Raw genomic sequence first — 13,957 nt, 5'->3', positions numbered from 1 at the left:
AGTAGCACCTCCCGAAGGTTACTGTTAGATGATACACAAGCTACCATGACACACGAGAAAGGTAGCACGGAGTCTTAATTGTGAGCACGTCTTGAGCACCGAGCCTCCCAACCAATTACATACCCGAAGGGTTATACGTTAATGGAAGGGAGAGCAGCCTATATCCTGAAGGTTATGTTAAGGGTTAAAGCCCATACTGAAGGTACGTGTTAGAGTGTAAGCACCATACTGAAGGTTACTTTGTTAATGTAAAGCCCACATAACCGAAGGTTACTGTTAATCTGTAACGCATTCCATACCGAAGGTACTGTTAATGTAAAGCACCATGGGACCTGAAGGTTAAGCTGTTTACATGGGGTAAAGGGCACAATACTGAAAGGTGTGACTGTTAAATGTAAATAAAGGCCACTCATACTGACACGGGTCTACCTTGGGCATAGTTTAATGTGTCCAAAGACCACCATAACGCGAGAGAACCTTAGGTTGGAGAGTAAAGCCACCACTACCTGAAGGTTACTGTTAATGTAAAGCACCATACTGAAGGTTACTGTAATAACCTACGTCTATGTAAGAGGCCCCCTCATGAGTCTGCGAAGGTTCTTGTTAATCGTAAGCAACGGCGCCCACGCGATAAGGAGACGTACCTGAGGAGAGAACTTACTCAGTATTGATAAAGCACCATAACGCCGAAGTTACTGTTACATGGCTGTATCATCGGACACACATACGCACGGAGGGTACTGTAATGCTATCAAGGCATCACCTACCGATAGCTGATGTTAATGTAAAGCCCCATACTGAAGGTTTTCTGTTAATGTTTAAAAGCCCCACTAAGACAGTAGTTAAGCCCTCGCATATAAGCCGCCAATAAAGCCGTGGAATAGGAGAGCGGTAGCCTACGTTAGAGCTAAGCTCAAAGCCCCATATGCCGCTAACTGGGAGCAGAAGGTTACTGTTAATGTAAGCACCATACCGAAGGTTACTGTTTAAATGTATTACCCCATACCGAAGGTTACTATTAATGTACACGCCACCAAGATAACTGAAGGTTCCCCGGCGGTTATGTTAAAGCACCCAATAACGAAGGCTCTGTCTAATTAAGCCCCATACCGAGGTTCACTGTTAATGTAAAGCCACCATACTGAAAGGTTATGTTAAATGTACAGCACCCATAGACCGAAGTTACTGTTAATGTAAACACATACTGAAGGTTACTGTTTTAATGGTAAAGGTCACCCAGTATCTGAAGTTCACTGTTCATTGGGAGAGCAGTTAACCACACTAGGTCCGTCCTGACGCCAATGAAGAGCGTTACTGCCGTTCATCTTGAAAGCCCCATAACCGACAGGTTACGGTTAATGTAAAGGACCATACTGTGAGGTTACCAGATCGCCTAACAGGGCAAGTAACACGCCCCCATCGGAGGCAGTTGGCTCAGGGAAGGCCTCATGAATGCCTTGGCTATATTCGCCGTAAAAATGCCCCATACCCCTGATAGTCCCTCACTCGTCCAAACTGAGTAAAGCACCATACTGAAGGTACTGTTAAATGTAAGCACCATACCTGAGGTTAGCTTGTTAATGTATAAGCTCCCATCACGAAGGTTACGTTAATGTGAAAGCACCATACCAAACAGAGATAGTGTGAGTTGCTACTAATGTCAGGTTCTCTCAGGCCATGAACAGCTCAAACTCATCCTCATTACGGGCGATCATCTGGTTCAGAGTCTCATCATCAGGTACCTCGTCTTCCTCCTACAGACACATAGTACAAAAAGACAGACATAAGACAGTACAGATGTATGCTGTATCTGTACCTGTATTGTATGCCGTAACTGTGTTGTACCGTATACTGTACCTGTGTTTTGTGCTGTACCTGCATTATGATGTACCTATATATGATGTACCTATATCGTATTTTACACCTGTATTGCATTGTATGCTGTACCAGGGTATTATACTGCATTGTATGCTGTACCAGGGTATTCTATTGCATTGTATGCTGTACCAGGGTATTCTATTGTATTGTATGCTGTACCTGTATTGTATTGTAGTGTATGCTGTACCTGTATTGAATGCTGTATCTGTAGTGTATGATGTACCTGTATTGTATTGTATTATATTGTACGGTATAATATACCTGTATTGTTTATTTTGTATTGTATGCTGTACCTGTATTGTATGCTGTACCTGTATTGTATTGTATTGTATGGTGTACCTGTAGTGTATTGTATGGTGTACCTGTATTGTATTGTATGGTGTACCTGTATTGTAGTGTATTGTATGGTGTACCTGTATTGTATTGTATGTGTTACGCTATGTCTGTTCTGTATTGGTTATGTACCTGGATTGTATTGCTATTGGTGTACCTGTTTGTTTTGTATCTGTTGGTGTCTGTTGTGTTGTTGTATGTTACCTGTATCTTTGTTTGTATGGCTGATTGCATTGTATGGTGTTACCTGTATATTGATGTATTGTCGTGGTGGTACCTTTGTATTGTATTGATGGTACTGTCTGTATTGTATTTGTATGGTGTACCTGTATTGTATTGTCATTGTATGGCTGTACCTGTATTGTATATTGTATGGTGTACCTGTATTGTATGTAGGTTACTTTGTGTATTGTATTGTTGTTACCTTTGTTGTATATTGTACTGGTTCTGTATTGTTGTATGGTGTACCTGTAGTAGTATTGTACTGTATGGTGACCTTTGTATTGTATTGTATGTATGCTGTATCCTGTAGTGTATTGGTATGGTGTACCGTTGTATGTCTGTATTGTATTGGTGTACCTAGTGTAGTGTATTGTATTGTATGGTGTACGCATGTATTGTACGTTGTTACCTGTTGTATTGTTGGTACCATGTGTGCTTGTATTATTGGTGTATGTTGTGTATGGCTGACTTATGTTTTTTTTTTTTTGTGACTGTCTGATTTAATTGTTGGTTCGTATTGTATCTGTATTGTTGGTACCTGTTTTGTTGTGTACCTGTATTGTATTGTATGTGTACCTGTATTGTTTGTATCGTATTGAACACCGATCCGTCCTCCATGCATCTCCCTATGGGCTTCACAAAGGCCATGCAGTAGTCAGCCCCAATCAAGATAGAAATTGGCGTGGGCACTGCGCTAAGATCGTTACAGTCCAACCTTTTTTAAATCTGAACCTATGATAAAAATTATAAAACTGATCTTAGATCAGCTCTGGGGCAACCTACTCCTATTCCTGTCCAGCCGCCAGCCAGCGAGCCAGCAGCCAGACAGACAGACAGGCCGCCAGACAGCAGCCAGCCACTCATACAGGCTGATGTTCATAGTTGTTAATTCTATAGCCACAATATGATGATATAATAGTTAATTACTATAGCCACAATATGATGATAATAATAGTTGTTATTACTATAGCCACAATATGATGTAATAATAGTTGTTAATTACATAGCCACCCTGACTTTTTCTCTTCTCCTTCATTTAGAGGAAAACACAAGACACAGGAAACATTCACATTATAAGGTGTTTTTGTAGGCTTCTACCATGTTGAGGAATAATGATCAAGCATACGCTGCACATTGTAGATGCATATAGTACACATGGCATGGTATGGTATGCATTCTGTGTGCTTTGAAATTGCCTCAGTACTGATCTCACCTAACTAACTGGTTTTGTCATCTACGTGTTCCATGTTCTGTCAGTGAGTTTGCATTGTTGAACGAGGCTAAGTGAGTTTTACATGGTGAATGAGAATAAGTCATTTCAGCATGGTGGATTGGGCTAAGTGAGTTTCAGCATGGTTGAATGAGGCTAAGTGAGTTTTCAGCATGGTTGAATGAGGCTAGGTGAGTTTTATTAGGCATGGATTGACGAGGCTTAAGTGATTTTGCATGGTTGAAGAGCTAGGTTTTAGCATTGTTGAACAAGGCTGTGATTTTTAGCATGGTTGAACGAGGCTAAGTGCGTTTAGATGTAACAAGGTAGTGGATTTTAGCTTGTTGAACAAGGCTAAGTGAGTTTCGCATGGTTGGATGAGGCTAAGTGAGTTTTTAGCATGGTTTGAATAGTTTTTGTATCTGGGCCTGTGGTTTTGTTCCTCACTAGATCAGTTGGTTGTTACATGGATCAACCCCAGCTAGATCAGTTTGTGTTACATGGATAACCCTCTAGATCGTTGTGGTACATGGCATTACCCTAGATCAGTTCGTCGTTTACATGGATCACCCTCTAGATCAGTTGTGTTACATGGATCTACCCTCTAGTCAGTTGTGTTACATGGATCTACCCTCTAGATTAGTTGTGTTATGGATCTACCTCTAGATCAGTTGTGTTACATGGGATTCAACCCTCTAGATTCTAGATTTGTGTTACTGGATAACCCTCTAGATAGTTGTTCCGATACATGATTCAACCTCTAGATCAGTTGTGTTACATGGATACACTCTAGATCAGTTGTTTACATGGATCACCTCTAGATCAGTTTGTTAATGATCACCTCTAGATCAGTTGGATGTTACTGATTACCCTAGATCAGTTGTGTTACATGGCATATAACCCTCTAGATCAGTTGTGTTTACATGATCAACCCTCTAATTCAGTTGTGTACACAGACTGTACATGGATCAACCCTCTAGATCATTGTGTACATGCTCACCTCTAATCAAGTTGTGTTACATGGATCACCTCTAATCAGTTGTGTTACATGGATCAACCTCTAGATCAGTTGTGTTAGCATGGATACCTCGTGTCAGTTGTTTTACATGGATCACCCTCTAGATCAGTGTGTTACATGGACTAACCCTAGATCAGTTGTGTTACATGGATCAACCTCTAGATCAGTTGTTACATGGATCTACCCCTAGATCAGTTGTGTTACATGGATCTACCCTCTAGATCATTGTGTTACATGGATCTTACCCTCAGTCAGGTGTGTTACATGGATCTACTCGATTGTAATGGATGACCTATCAGTTGTGACATAGCTACCTTCGAGATCAGTTACGCCACTAGATTCATGTTGTGTTACATGGATCTACCCTCTGAGTCAGTTGTGTTACATGGGATCTCCCTCTAGATCAGTTGTGTTACATGGATCAACCCTCTAGATCAGTTGTGTTACATGGATCTACCCTCGAGATCAGTTGTGTTACATGGATCTACCCTCTAGATCAGTTGTGTTACATGGATCAAGGTGAATGTGTGAACATCTCCAACATACCTGCAAGGCACTGCATTTAATCTTTATTCCCACGCCACCGTGACCAACCTCATTCTGTTCCTCTGTTTCCAGTATGGCCTGCAGAAAGGCTCTCCGCTCGTGGCTGGAGGACTTCTGGTCAAACATCCCGGCTTGAATCACCTTCTGGTCCACGTTCAGTTTGTACTTAGCAGCCGCTAGGATCTTCTCCTCCACACTGTTGACCGTACACAGACGCAGAACACGAACCTCGTTCTTCTGACCAATACGATGAGCCCTGTCCTGGGCCTGGAGGTCCTGGGAGCCAATCAGAACAGAGAAACTACAGGGTTAGCCAGGGGTAACTAGAATATTTGTGTGCGTGTGTGTGTGTGTGTGTGTGTGTACCTGGTGAGGGTTCCAGTCAGAGTCAAAGATGACCACAGTGTCCGCAGCCTGCAGGTTGAGGCCCAGTCCCCCGGCTCTGGTGCTCAGTAGGAACACAAAGTACTGGGAACCTTTCTCATTGAACTTCTTCAGCAGCATCGCACGGTCCTCAGACTTGGTGGTGCCTACAACACACAGCAACACATACCACAAGCACTGTATTTCAATACACCGGTCATAAACTGATGAAAACATTGTTGAGGCGCAGGTAAAGGAGGCTGCATTTGGATTAGGTTAAAGTTAAGACAATTTCATACCGTATAGACACAGGTAGTGGAAGTTGAGGTATGGTTAAAGTTTAGGGTCAGAGATACATACCATAGAGGCGCAAGTAGAGGAAATTGAGGTATGGTTAAAGTTAAGGGTCAGAGATGCATACAGTCGAGGTGCAAGCCAATCTAAAATGGCGGGGGAAGAAATGGCAGCAGTTTTACGGGCACCCAACCCATTGTGCTATTATGTGGTTTTATTCGCGATATTTGTAACTTATTTTGTACATAATGTTTCTGCAACCGTATTTTACGGAAGAAAAGAGCTTCTGGATATCAGGACAGCGATCATCACCTCGGATTAGACCTAGATTTCTTCTACAACAAGGAGGACGCACAGGAAATTCTCCAAACACCCCACAGGGCCGACATCCCCGTTATTTGCAAGAGGAAGCGACGCAGGTACAGAGGACAAAGAGCCGGATGCCTGGTCAGGACCCGGAGAAGTAGAGTGGGAAAGCTGCCTTTACCGTCAATACTACCCGCCAACGTGCAATCATTGGACAATAAATTAGACGAGGTACGATCACGAATATCCTACCAACGGGACATCAAAAACTGTAATATTTTATGTTTCACGGAATCGTGGCTGAATGACGACATGGATATTCAGCTAGCGGGATATACGTTGCACCGGCAAGATAGAACAGCACACTCCGGTAAGACGAGGGGGGGGCGGTCTGTGCATATTTGTAACAACAGCAGGTGCACGAAATCTAAGGAAGTCTCTAGATTTTGCTCGCCTGAAGTAGAGTATTTTGTGATAAATTGCAGGCCACACTACCTGCCTAGAGAGTTTTCAGCTATACTTTTTGTGGCTGTTTATTTACCACCACAGATAGATGCTGGCACTAAGACCGCACTCAGTCAGCTGTATAAGGAAATAAGCAAACAGGAAACCACTCACCCAGAGGCAGCGCTCCTAGTGGCCGGAGACTTTAATGCAGGGAAACTTAAATCAGTTCTACCTAATTTCTATCAGMATGTTAAATGTGCAACCAGAGGGAAAAAAACTCTAGACCACCTGTACTCCACACACAGAGACGTGTACAAAGCTCTCCCTCGCCCTCCATTTGGTAAATCCGACCACAACTCTAGTGACTGTACGTACATACCCCAACCAGAAGCCATGTATTACAGGCAACATCTGCACTGAGATAAAGGGTAGAGTTGCCGCTTTCAAGGTGCAGGACTCTAACCCGGAATCTTACAAGAAATCCCGCTATGCCCTGCGACGAACCATCAAACAGGCAAAGCGTCAATACAGGGCTAAGATTGAAACATACTACACCGGCTCCGGAACTCGTCTTATGTGGCAGTGCTTGCACACTATTACAGACTACAAAGGGAAGCACAGCTGCGAGATGCTCAGTGACACGAGCCTACCAGACGAGCTAAATAACTTCTATGCTCGCTTCGAGGCAAGCAACACTGAGGCATGCATGAGAGCATCAGCTGTTCCGGACGACTGTGTGATCACGCTCTCCGTAGCCGACGTGAGTAAGACCTTTAAACAGGTCAACATACACAAGGCTGCGGGGCCAGACGGATTACCTGGACGTGTGCTCCGGGCATGTGCTGACCAACTGGCAGGTGTCTTCACTGACATTTTCAACATGTCCCTGATTGAGTCTGTAATACCAACATGTCTCAAGCAGACCACCATCGTCCCTGTGCCCAAGAACACAAAGGCAAACTGCCTAAATGACTACCGACCCGTAGCACTCACGTCCGTAGCCATAAAGTGCTTTGAAAGGTTGGTAAAGGCTCACATCAACACCATTATCCCAGAAATCCTAGACCCACTCCAATTTGCATACCGCCCAAACAGATCCACAGATGATGCAATCTCTATTGCACTCCACACTGCCCTTTCCCACCTGGACAAAAGGAACACCTATGTGAGAATGCTATTCATTGACTACAGCTCAGCGTTCAACACCATAGTACCCCAAAGCGCATCACTAAGCTAAGGATCCTGGGACTAAACACCTCCCTCTGCAACTGGATCCTGGACTTCCTGACGGGCCGTCCCCAGGTGGTGAGGGTAGGTAGCAACACATCTGCCACGCTGATCCTCAACACGGGGGCCCCTCAGGGGTGCGTGCTCAGTCCCTGTTCACCCACGACTGCATGGCCAGGCACGACTCCAACACCATCATTAAGTTTGCAGACGACACACCAGTGGTAGGCCTGATCACCGACAACGACAAGACAGCCTATAGGGAGGTCAGAGACCTGGCCGGGTGGTGCCAGAATAACAACCTATCCCTCAACGTAACCAAGACTAAGGGAATGATTGTGGACTACAGGAAAAAGAGGACCGAGCACGCCCCCATTCTCATCGACGGGGCTGTAGTGGAGCAGGTTGAGAGCTCATTGGTGTCCACATCAACAACAAACTAGAATGGCCCAAACACACCAAGACAGTCATGAAGAGGGCACGACAAAACCTATCCCCCCTMAGGAAACTAAAAAGATTTGGCATGGGTCCTGAGATCCTCAAAAGGTTCTACAGCTGCAACATCGAGAGCATCCTGACTGGTTGCATCACTGCCTGTTACGGCAATTACTCGGCCTCCGACTGCAAGGCACTTCAGAGGGTAGTGCGTACGGCCCAGTACATCACTGGGGCAAAGCTGCCTGCCATCCAGGACCTCTATATCAAGCGGTGTCAGAGGAAGGCGATAAAAATTGGCAAAGACTCCAGCCACCCCAGTCATAGACTGTTCTCTCTACTTCCGCATGGCAAACGGTACCGGAGTGCCTTTTTACCCCCAAGCCATAAGACTCCTGAACAGGTAATCAAATGGCTACCTGGACTATTTGCACTCGTGTGCCCCCCCCCCCCCCCCAACCCCTTTTTACGCTGCTGCTACCTCTCTGTTCATCATATATGCATAGTCACTTAAACTATACATTTCATGTACATACTACCTTCAATTGGGCCAACCACCAGTGGCCCCGCACATTGGCTACCTGGACTTCTGCATAGTGTCCCTACCCCCACCCGCCAACCCTCTTTTACGCTGCTGCTACTCTCTGTTCATCATATATGCATAGTCCCTTAAACCATAATCTACATGTACATACTACCTCAATCAGCCTGACTAACCGGTGTCTGTATGTGCCTCGCTACTTTTATAGCCTGCTACTGTTATATCCTGTCTTTTTCTGTTGTTTTTTTTTCTTACTTACCTATTGTTCACCTATACCTTTTTTGCGCACTATTGGTTAGAGCCTGAAGTAAGCATTTCACTGTAAGGTCTACCTGTTGTATTCAGCGCACGTGACAAATACTTTTGATTTGAAGTAGAGGAAATTGAGGTATGGTTATGTTTAGGGTCAGAGATATTATACCGTCGAGGCGCAAGTAGAGGAAATTGCGGTAAGCAAAGTAGTCCTCCATGATGGTCCATGAGTGATGTCATTGACAGAACAGCGAACTCTGTGGTTGGTGACATGCAGCTTGGGAAGGATCCGGTCCAGCAGCTCAAACTTCCCGCGATGCACGGTACAGCTCGTGTCTGGGGAGGAGGGGAAGAAGGAGAATAAATGACCTATAAAAGTGTTGTCTGGGTGTTTAGCGTTCGCCTTTTGAAGGAAATTCATGTTTTGTTTAATAACTGAATGGGCAATGTTGAGTATCTTACCCGCTTTATAACGCCATTCGGGAAGCCTAAGTGCTCAGCAAAGGACTCCTGTGAGACAAGACACGATAGTGGAAATCAGATTAACAATAAAAAATCTACTTCTTAGAGTTTATTTGTGATTAGTTGGCACATCTACATAGTTATCAGACAACAAATCCTAACTTCACTAGTAAATATTGTAGATTGAATTGTGTGAATTAAAACAGACACAAATGAAACTCTGCATGCATCTGGGACGATAAAATGTTGCCGAACTCTTCTAGTCAACGACTCATAAAGGTTTCACTGCAAGAGACAATAAAACAAGAGGATGATGGTGGGCTGTGGCTGGGTGTCACATCTCAGACAGGCCTGGGGTGGCTAGTCCTTACCCTAGCCAGACTGACCTCTACCCTCCAGGCAAGTCTTACCCTGCCAAGATCAGAACCTCTACCCTCCAGGCAATCTTACCCCTGCCAGACAGACCTCTACCCTCCAGGCAAGTCTTACCCTGCCAGACAGACCTCTACCCTCCAGGCAAGTCTTACCCTGCCAGACTGACCTCTACCCTCCAGGCAAGTCTTAACCTGCCAGACAGACCTCTACCCTCCAGGCAAGTCTTACCCTGCCAGACTGACCTCTACCCTCCAGGCAAGTCTTACCCTGCCAGACTGACCTCTAACCTCCAGGCAAGTCTTACCCTGCCAGACTGTGGGGTCAGGTTTATGCTGCAGAAAAAGCAGTAACACTGCTGATTCAACTTATATGTCTGTGTTGAAGGCCGTGTCTAAGCTTGACACTTACATGAAACTTCTGCTACTTCTCACTGTGTGTGGATTTCTCCTCAGTCTGGGCATAATCAGGCTACGGAAAGCACATACAGTGGGCAAAGTCATCAGCACTCTGCCCACCAGCCTTAAAGAAACGTGTACTTTGAGACAGAGAGGCACCTTTTCATTATAACGTTGAGAGGAAATACATTCCTAGCGTGTGAGGAATATGTTTGATGGCCTCATAAACGCTAGCCAGCTAGCTAATATTTAGAAAAAAACTATTTTTTGTTTGGCTAGAGTTATGGTAACCTGTTTGCAATCCCTTTRGCTGTGTATGCTAGCATGCTGGCTAACTACATAGGTTAGCTTGCTGGTTAGCTACAGTAGTTAGCTACTGCCATCAAGTTGTTGTTGTGTTATCATATTTTGCCTATTCCACAGTTTGCAGGATGCATACTGACAATTTAATATAGCGCAGGAAAAGGGGAATCCGGATTCAATGTGGACACATTTAAATAGCTGTAGACGCATGATGCGTTCAGACTTMCATGCACAGAACTCCATAATCAGAATACACAAACGGCAGTAACTGTGAAGTCTACACACAGCAGAAGACTGATTCGTTGGCAACTTGAATCAGGGGTGTTACGGCATGTAAGCTAGCGTTCCTCAATGTGTTGGGGAACATGTTGGGGAACATGTAACATCACTCAATGTATTGGAACATTGTAACATATCTCTACATTGGAACATGTAGGAGTGGTTCTAGATCTAACATACCTCAATGTGCTGGAACACGTAGGAGTGGTTCTAGATCTAACATACCTCAATGTGCTGGAAAACGTAGGAGTGGTTCTAGATCTAACATACCTCAATGTCCTGGAACATATAGGAGTGGTTCTAGATCTAACATACCTCAATGTATTATTATTTTAAAGAGAGAGATTGGGGTGGTTATAGATCTTATGTACTCAATGTGTTGGAAAATGTAATGTACCTCAATGTGTTTGGAACATGTAATGTACCTCAATGTGTTGGAAAATGTAATGTACCTCAATGTGTTGGAAAATGTAATGTACCCTCAATGTGTTGGAAAATGTAATGTACCTCAATGTGTTGGAAAATGTAATGTACGTCAATGTGTTGGAAAATGTAATGTACCTCAATGTGTTGGAAAATGTAATCCATGTGTTGAAATGTAGTACCTCAATGTGTTGGAAAATGTAATGTACCTAATGTGTTGGAAAATGTAATGTACCTCAATGTGTTGGAAAATGTAATGTACCTCAATGTGTTGGAAAATGTAATGTACCTGTGTTGGAAAATGTATGTACCTCAATGTGTTTGGAAAATGTAATGTACCTCAATGTGTTGGAAAAATGTAATGTACCTCAATGTGTTGGAAATGTAATGTACCTCAATGTGTTGGAAAATGTAATGTACCTTAATGTGTTGGAAAATGTAATGTACCTCATGTGTTAAAAATGTAATGTACCTCAATGTTTGAAAATGTAATGTACCTCAATGTGCTCAACATGTACACTACCGGTCAAAAAGATTTAGAACACCTACTCATTCAAGGGCTTTTTCTTTATTTTTCCTTGTTCTACATTGTAGAATGCGTGAAGAATCAAAACTATGACAAACACATGGAATCATGTAGTAAGCAAAAAAATGTTCAACAAATCAAAATACATTTAATACTTGAGATTATTCAAAATGTAGGGGTGGTTCTAGATCTAACATACATCAATTTGTTGGAACATGTAGGGGTGGTTCTAGAACTAATGTACCTCAATGTGTGGAAACATGTAGGGAGGTTCTAGAACTAATGTACCTCAATGTGTGGAAACATGAAACGCACTCACGTGTGAGAACATGTAACGTACCTCAATGTGTGGGAACATGTAGGGGAGGTTCTAGAACTAATGTACACTCAATGTGTGAGAACATCTAACGTACCTCAATGTGTGGGAACATCTAACGTACCTCAATGTGTGGGAACATGTAACGTACTTCAACGTGTGGGAACATGTAACGTACCTCAACGTGTGAGACATGTACGTACCTCAACGTGTGAGAACATGTAACGTACCTCAATGTGTGAGAACAGTAACGTACTCAATGTGTGGGAACATCTAACGTACCTAATGTGTGGGAATGTACTACTCATGTGTGGGAACATGTAACGTACCTCAATGTGTGAGAACATTAACGTACTCATGTGTGGGAACATGTAGGGGTGGTTGCAGATCTTCTTCAGCTGCATGATGGTGTTCCATCAGGGTCTTCGCTCCTCCTTTACCCTGAGGACCATAATAATAATGTCACATATCTGAGCTCATCAGGGTCTTCGCTCCTCCTTTACCCTGAGGACCATAATAACAATGTCACATATCTGAGCTCATCAGGGTCTTCGCTCTCTTTACCCTGAGGACCCACAATAACAATGTCACATATCTGAGCTCATCAGGGTCTTCGCTCCTCCTTTACCCTGAGGACCACAATAACCATGTCACATATTCTGAGCTCATCAGGGTCTTCGCTCCTCCTTTACCCTGAGGACCATAATAACAATGTCACATATCTGAGCTCATCAGGGTCTTTCGCTCCTCCTTTACCCTGAGGACAAATACCAATGTCACATATCTGAGCTCATCAGGGTCTTCACTCCTCCTTTACCCTGAGGACCACAATACCAATGTCACATATCTGAGCTCATCAGGGTCTTCGCTCCTCCTTTACCTGAGGACACAAAAACCAATGTCAAATATCTGAGCTCATCAGGGTCTTCGCTCCTCCTTTACCCTGAGGACACAATAACAATGTCACATATCTGAGCTCATCAGGGTCTTCGCTCCTCCTTTACCCTGAGGACCAAATAACAATGTCACATATCTGAGCTCATCAGGGTCTTCGCTCCTCCTTTACCCTGAGGACCATAATAACAATGTCACATATCTGAGCTCATCAGGGTCTTCGCTCCTCCTTTACCCTGAGGACCTAATAACAATGTCACATATCTGAGCTCATCAGGGTCTTCGTTTCCTTTACCCTGAGGACACATATAAAATGTCACATATCTGAGCTCATCAGGGTCTTCGCTCTCCTTTACCCTGAGGACCACAATCCAATGTCAAATATCTGAGCTCATCAGGGTCTTCGCTTCCTTTACCTGAGGACCACATACCAATGTCACATATCTGAGCTCATCAGGGTCTTCGTCTCCTTTACCCTGAGGACCATAAAAATGTCACATATCTGAGTCATAAGGGTTTTCGTTCTCCTTTACCTGAGGACCATAATAACAATGTCACATATCTGAGCTCATCAGGGTCTTCGCTCCTCCTTTACCCTGAGGACCACAATACCAATGTCACATATCTAAGCTGCTTGACAGGGTCAATAGTTAGAAAGAGAACTGACTGTCACAAAATGAGTAACAGGATCTCTGCTTCCTACCTTCTTGTCTTTCTCTGATCCATCGGTGAGGAGGATTCCTCTGCACTGCATGTGGCGGTACAGAACCCTCTGGATGGCCGACATGTCACAACTTGATGACATACTCCACCTACAACATCAAAGTATCTGTGGTCTGTATACATCAAGTAATCATTCAGTACCAGTATCTGTGGTTTGTATATATCACGTATCATTTCAGTACCAAGTTC

General features: G+C 43.8%; 1 pseudogene; it reads right to left on the bottom strand.

The window, feature by feature from the left end:
* Window positions 1-13,957, bottom strand: part of LOC112071633 (probable global transcription activator SNF2L2) — a 64,157-nt pseudogene that overhangs the window by 36,684 nt on the left and 13,516 nt on the right.

This window comes from Salvelinus sp. IW2-2015, unplaced genomic scaffold, assembly GCF_002910315.2.
Source record: "Salvelinus sp. IW2-2015 unplaced genomic scaffold, ASM291031v2 Un_scaffold1670, whole genome shotgun sequence".
Classification (NCBI taxonomy): Eukaryota; Metazoa; Chordata; class Actinopteri; order Salmoniformes; family Salmonidae; genus Salvelinus; species Salvelinus sp. IW2-2015.
Note: the sequence above shows the minus strand (reverse complement) of the source record. Positions and strands in the feature narration are given on the sequence as shown.